Source organism: Mytilus galloprovincialis, chromosome 2 (genome assembly GCF_965363235.1).
Source record: "Mytilus galloprovincialis chromosome 2, xbMytGall1.hap1.1, whole genome shotgun sequence".
Lineage (NCBI taxonomy): Eukaryota > Metazoa > Mollusca > Bivalvia > Mytilida > Mytilidae > Mytilus > Mytilus galloprovincialis.
This window is the reverse complement of record NC_134839.1, coordinates 110,551,602-110,559,789: the sequence shown is the minus strand read 5'-3', so window position 1 is coordinate 110,559,789 and position 8,188 is coordinate 110,551,602.

The following is an 8,188-nucleotide window of genomic DNA, read 5'->3' as shown; positions in this document are numbered from 1 at the left end:
CATTTATATTGTGGTCATAATCGAGATAATTTACATTAACAATATCACACGTTTTCAAATTGTCATTAGGAACTGATTTTTTGTTGTTCTGGAGTATAGTTTATACAACCCTTGTACTATTTCTTTCTTTCTTTAATACATGTAGCTATATAACAAAACCACCAGAGACATGTTCCCTCGACTAGAGCCCCGTTCAGATACACACCAGTATAGTTATTCAGTTTCAATTGTTGCAGAATGGGATGTTGATTAGGAAGAAAGACAAACGTTTGTTCCGACGAAATGTCGAATTATGTATGAAATTGTTCCTTCTTGACTGCTTTGTATTATTACGACTGTCGTTTTGTTTTCTTAAGAAAGTATACTTGTGATGTGCTGTATTTTTTTTTTTTTAACTTTGACACGGATATTTTCGTGCTTTTCCCTACCTGTCCAAAGTCCAGAATCTCATCAGAAAATTTCGGCAGACATTTTATTGTTGTTTTTTTTCGTATTCACTACTTCTATATATAGAAACTTTCAGGATGTTCTTAAAGGTACATTTTCTAATCGAAACAAAAACTCATATCTTTTCTTTTGAATGATCATTCACTGCAATAAGTATTGCTGTTTTTGAATTGCGAACCAATTGTTTCTTTATTGATACATTTTGCTTGGCAAGTAATCTAAATTATATCTTTAATTTGTTGAAATGTCGCAGTTTGCTTTGGATACTCTTTTACCATGTTGGTAAACATAACTAAATGTGTGATGTCATGACTTTTTGGGCATAGTTTTATCTTATATTCCACAGCCGTACTTCAACAATGATTGTTCTAATCACAAGCAGAGCTCTTAATTGTTACTCTTAGCTCATCTTTTTCAATAAAAACTTGCTAAAACCTGATAACAAACAACTACTCTCTTTTTACAGTCACAGGACATTTTAGCAAAATTTCAAAACTACAAGTTGAGATTTTAGCGCCACCTCACAGATATACCTTAGTATAACATATTGAGGTATATAGGAATTTTTTTCTGAGACAAGTGCCTGTGCGCCACCTTTATGAAATATTTTCATTGAACAGTTCTGGGTTTGGTTAATAATAAATGGAAAGGAGGAATGGTGTATTCAGATCAACAAAGGTATAAAAGGAAAAAGAAATTAGAAAGAAACAGTTCTCACGGCAATTATATGATAAACATGGTAAAAAGAATATATAAACATTTTGTACGATCAATGAAATAAGCTAGAAAAGATAGTAAGCGTTGAATTAAGAATTCTAATGCAACAACGTTTGTAACGTTCATTTTGATTGGATAACGTCACTTTCTTACATGGCATCAATTGACAATTGATGCTATGGGACGTACGCGCAAGCGCAGACGACATATGACAGATTTTAAATGCATGTTTTAACGTTGTTTTCTGTCAGTTTCATTAGAATGGAGATAACAATATTGTATTTTAAGCTCCGACGGCATCAATTTGGGATTTGATGGTCGCAAATACCCGTTTACTGTCTCCGCTAACGCGTCGCCAGTAAACTTAATTTGCGACCATCAAATCCCCAATTGATGCCGTCGGAGCTTAAAATACAATACAGTTATCTCCTAAATGGATATTTTAAATCTCTGGTTTTTCTTGTGCTAAGAAATCAGACAGCAACCTAACGAACAGTATCATCATATAATTGCCAATAAGACAACTCGCTATCAAAGACTTTATGTCATATATATGTGCAACTAATAATCATTAGGCCTTCAACGTAAATCATTGGCCCGCTCCGCATAACAAGCTATACAGGGTTATATAACGACCAGTGTAAAACCATTCAAAAAAGATAGACTACGGTTTGATGTATACATAAAACAATAAACGAAAAATATTTGAACTCAGAAACAAACGAAAACCACTGCCTGGACCATATTCCCGTTACACCATCGGACTTTATAGTGTCATAGCATCGCACTTTAGCGTATTATTATCAGATTGCACTTAAAAAATCAAAAAAATCGCACTTTAGCGTAGACAATCGCACTTTAGCGTGACCATCGCACTTTAGAGTCCTACATATATAATTATGTATATTAGTATATTAGTACAACATGCATATTAATTCACAAAATTGGGAACCTATCATTTAAAGTTGTTGGTTTAAAATCTGGTACGCAATAAGTTACACTTTGCAACTGAAACGTCCATATTTAAAATGACGACTATTTGGCTATGATACAATTACAATTACGACTGTATAATAAATTTAATCATTTGTTAACTAAATCTATTTTGAGTGATATGATATATATTGCACTAGAAGTACAGTACTAATAATTTCTGATAGTACTTATTGATAGTTTATAAATAAATATACTGATAAAGTATTATTATCATAAGCTATGTACACCTCATCATAACCGACTTAAATGACTCTATACATCATAATTATAATCTGTTATCAATGTGGAATGATACATGATAATGTACTACTTTTGGGACAAATCATATCAAAACTATAGAAAAAGTCTAACTAACACCAGGGACGAGAACATAAAAGAAAACAACTGTTACGCTTCAAAAACGGGCAACGTATAGAAAACGAATAAAGAAGAAGTATCCAACTTGACGACCTTTGATTTCAATCATATTCTTGGAAAATATTGTATCTATAAAAAAAAAGTGCTTGACGGCTTTTAATAAAAACCATGCTTTTTCAAATTGACAACCGGGATGATAAATTTGCAGTCAGCGAAAATAAGTGAACAATAATGATATTAAATTAATATCAGAAAATAGTTCACTATTCACTTTTCAATCTTAATGAATAAAGAATAATGAAATAGTTTATGTATTATTGTTCAAGTTGAAGTGGTGAATAGTAAAATAAAAAATAAAAAAAATTGACTGTGACAATATAGCTATATCCCGTGTTTCTTAGACCCTTTTCACACTAGCCAGTTAGCGTTCACATTATCTTTAATCATATCGATCACTATCGGTCTAATATGAATCACTGCGTTCACACTACAATTAAAAACGCAATCGATCTAACCTTTTTGCCCGTAAAACTGTTAACACTGTGTATAAATAGAACTGATTTATCAAATTCATGTGCTGATACACTGATACACACAAAATTTGAATAAAGTTATTGTTTCTCTTGAATCACAATTTAAAATTTTGATACTGGTGTTATTGCAGTTTTCTTTAATTTTGAAAAAAATAACTGTAGCAACGAAGTTACAACACGACGCCTGAAATACTGCGGTTCCTGCAAAGAAAAAAAATCAACATAAGAAAAGAAGACACAGATTTCGCAAATATGTGCTATGGCGAAGACAACATGTTTACAGTTTGTTATAAAGGTCTTTTAACAGAGAAATATGGGTTAAACAACGAACCTCTGATATAGTTTTTGCCGCTATACATGCGCATTCGTTATTTTCGATTCAATCGTACTAATTTAAACCGATCTCTGCGTTCACATCTAAAGTAAGATCGGTTTACTTTAGATCGATTCAAACTAAACTACCTCTTTTGGTGTTTTAGTTTAGACCGATTGAAGATCGATTCAATGCGTTCACATTAGCCCTTAAACCGATCTAAAGTGAACCGGTCTAGTTTAAATCGATAAAAATGTCCTAGTGTGAACGGGGTCTAAATTCGTCTTTTTGGTGTTATCTAACAAATATTCAAATTAATATCAGAAAGAAAAAAAATTAAAATACTCTTTATATTTTAATTTGTTTTATTCATCTAGTTTCAGAGGATAAACTAGTTTTCCTAACTATTTTTAACAAAAATTCCTTAGTTCAATGTATGAACGACCTGAATACCAAAACATTTATATATGAAATTAAAATACTCTACGTTGTCTTTTTATATTTTCACTGGACCTTTGCTATTCGTCATCTTCTGATAATAGATATAACAAGTCGATTTTGCAACAATGACCATGAGAGGGGTTACGGAGGACCTAACTGCCGCGTGAAAATTAAGAAATAGCCAATTTTGATTAATGAAATGGATATTTTGAATAATGGAATGGACTGCTGAAAATTGCTTACTATAGTAACAAAAAAGTAAATGAAACAAATAAAATGACAGTTTTCGGCTTAATTACGAGGCATTTTTCATAAAAACACCATTTGCATAAGTTTTAAATGTATCTATTACATAAGTTTTCAATTTATCTATTACATAACTAAACAGAGCAATTATATATATCAAATCGACGACATGAGTGTCTATTCAGTTGGATGTAAAAAATGCATATTAACCATACAATTTTTAAAATAAAATTACCACGGACTGAGAACATATCAATCTATTTGTTCCTTAATTTTCGTTTCTGCCCTTCTGAATGAAATCCAAAAATGGGTAACAATTGCATCAAAAAGAGAAAATCAAGCGCACCTTTTTATGTAAGGGCGTGTTTGAGTTGAATATTTTGTCTTGCTTCTCGCTTCAGATTCTATCTAGTCTCGATGCACCAGAGTTATCGTTCATACTGTATATATAGGTGTGTTCGAATAGCAAATTTTTACTAAAAATACCCGACGACAGACTCCTAAGTTGGATCCTAAAAATGCATATCTTCGAAAAAACTTCATTTATTGTGTGTAATAATTATATATTTAGGGTTAATAGTATTCAAACACTGAAATGTTTTATTGTACCCTTCCACGAAATATGTTATTAGGAGTTTTTAAAATGTTTACGAATTTTTAAAAGTCCCACCTGACAACCGATCAGACAAAATGACTGATTAAGACAAGCACATTTCTGATGCTCATTAGCTAGTCCGAGATTACTCTGACGTCCAACGGCTGTTTTGCCAGACAGGCTGGGACCGTGGGATGTCAGAGCTCGTCCCATATCTTAAAGTGGATATTTGCCCACCCAAAATAGATGCGCTGCTTCGTCGCTTCTGGTGCCGAGTAAACTCGGACTACTCATAAGCCTGTAGCTAGTAGATACCATTGTCTTTTAAAATTCAATTGGCATATACGGACCGTAATGGTGCTATGTGGATAAATATATTGGTTTTCAAGAGCTTAATAGGCAGCGCGTCTATAGAATGTAAATTAGAAGTTTCCCTTGACCTTTTTGTCGCTTATCTTTGTGTTTATTGTGAATTTCTTCTAAACACGTTATTAAATATCAATAAACAAAAAAAAGGCATACAGTGAAAGCATTAGCAAATATGAAAGACACGCATACAAATATCATAGAACAATTATAACACAATGGCGGCATGTTTAAGTACAGAGCCACGTCATATGTATCAAAGAAACACAAAAAGTCACACAGACAAATCGCATGATCTACAAGGAAAGATAATTACAAAATTTTAGTCTAAGAACAATAACGAGATGCATAAGTAAAGAGCCCCGTTATTAAGATAATAAACATCGTCAGAATGCTGTATATTTACCTCATTCTTAAAACACTAAACATTTGAAAACAGAATTTTATGACTGCAGCGCGATAATAGGACAAAGTCCCAGAACTACTCTAAAATTCAGAAAGTTGAGCCTGTATTCATGAGAAAAACAAATTCTACCCAAGTATATACGCTTTGCATAAACGGTCTCTTTCAGTTGTGAATAAAAGCTTGTTTGGTATAGACAGAAATAATGTGTCCCATGGGGCTTAGGAGACGAGGGCTAATAAAGCGTACCCATACAATTTTAAAATACCCATGATGGGTACACCTTGAAATTTAAATGTGAAGAATTCTTTTGTTGCTGTTTTTCGAAGATATTTTTGCTGTTTATTCTTGTTTGAAGGTTTGTGTCATAAATTGCATGTCTTCTATTTTCTTTTAAACTTGTTTTTGTTTAGTCTATCCAGGAACATATATTTGTGAGTCATACTGTTCCCAGGCCTTTCAAACTATTCTAAAAGTGGTAGAAAATAGATTAACTACAAGGAATAAATGACTGTTGACAAATATAATCATATGTCTGATACATTTGAAGGTTATGATGGTCCTAATTAAACATAACAAAACATCCTCCAGGGATATAAGAAACTTTTGATAGAAATGTTTCTTATCTGTGTATTTTTTTTTAATTCAGTAATGAAGATAGTTGATATTCGAATACAACATTTTAAAGAACATTTTACCCTCAACAAAAACTATAAAAACCCTATTTCGCGTATCAAAAATAAACTAACAGAACTAGCCAAGGAATTTGTTTTTGTCCCGGCTGATAAAGCTGCGAATAATATCATTATTGTTTGACGTAAATTTTATATAGAGGTTCTGCAAAAGGAAATCACGAATTCACCAACATTCCAACTGACTTCATTTTCAGAAAACGACATCTGTAACAAACATAAACTTTTAGCTACTTCTTTACAAGCAGAACCAAACACAATGAAAGTCCCAACTATGTACTGGCTTCCGAAGCTGCACAAAAAACCTTACAAATATAGATTTATTTCATCTTCCAGCCATTGTTCAACTACTAAATTGTCTGTTTTACTTACTAGTACACTTGGTACAATAAAAAACCTGATAATAAATTGTTCAAATAAGGCCTTTGAAAATAGTGGAATTAATTACTTTTGGAGTGTCAAAAACTCGTTGGAAGTACTTGATAAATTGCATGCATATATTGGTGATTTTGAATCTGTTCAAAGTTTTGATTTTTCTACCCTATATACCACTTTGCCTCATATTCTTATTAAGAAAAAATTCACATCCCTAATTAACTGGGCATTTAAAAAGTCGGAATGCGAGTACATATGTTCAAACTCTTTTAGATCATTTTTTAGTAGCAATAAACAAAAGAACTATGTCAATTGGACATGCTTTGATACTATTTATGCACTTGAATTTTTACTTGATAACATTTTTGTTCGCTTTGGAGATTCCGTATATCGTCAAGTTATTGGAATTCCAATGGGGACTAACTGTGCACCACTTATTGCGGACCTGTTTTTGTATTGTTATGAGTTACAATTTATGACTAAAATTAGCAAAGACCCATCAAAACAACATTTGATACAAAAATTTAACAATACTTTTAGATATTTGGATGATATATTGGCTCTAAATAATGACGACTTCAGTATGTATACTAAAGAAATTTATCCTGTAGAACTTACTTTAAATAAAGCTAATGATAACAATGACCACTGCCCTTTCCTCGATCTTGATATCTATATCATAAACGGGAAGCTTAATACAAAAATTTATGATAAAAGAGATGATTTTTCATTTCCTATTGTTAATTATCCATTTTTAGATGGTGACGTTCCCTTGTCACCATCTTATGGTGTTTATATATCTCAACTTGTACGATTCGCTCGTGTATGTAACAATGTATTAGATTTTAGCGAGAGAAATTTATGTATTACTGAAAAATTATTACACCAGGGTTTTCGATATCACAAACTGGTCAAAACATTTACTAAATTTTATCACCGGTATAAGGAAATAATTCGTAAATATAACTCAACATGCAGACATCTTATACGTTCAGGTATTTCACATCCAAAATTTTATGGAAATATTCTTTATAAAGCACAAAAATGTCAGTATTCTCCTCAGAAACTAACAAAACCTTTAAATAGACTTATTAAAAGGGGATATAGTTACGATACTGTGGTCAGGTCATTAAAGATTGCATATTTTGGCTTTAACATTGATTCACTGATAGGGTCTTTGCATCGGAACTAAACACATTTATTTCTAAAAAAACAGTTGTTGGCATGACACGGGTTATGTTCTTCTCATATATTTTATGATAGTATGATACTAAACCCCTAACGGGAGGGATTGTACCTGATATTCATATGATGAAGACATAATCTTTCAATCAGTTTAATTGAGGTCTGGAGCTGGCATGTCAGTTAACTGCTAGTAGTCTGTTGTTATTTATGTATTATTGTCATTTTATTTATTTTCTTTTGTTACATCTTTTGACATCAGACTCGGACTTCTCTTGAACTGAATTTTAATGTGCGTATTGTTATTCTTTTACTTTTCTACATTGGCTAGAGGTATAGGGGGAGGGTTGAGATCTCATAAACATGTTTAACCCCGCCGCAATTTTGCGCCTGTCCCAAGTCAGGAGCCTCTAGCCTTTGTTAGTCTTGTATGATTTTAAATTTTAGTTTCTTGTGTATAATTCGGAGTTAAGTATGACGTCCATTATCACTGTACTATTATGCATATTTTAGGGGCCAGCTGAA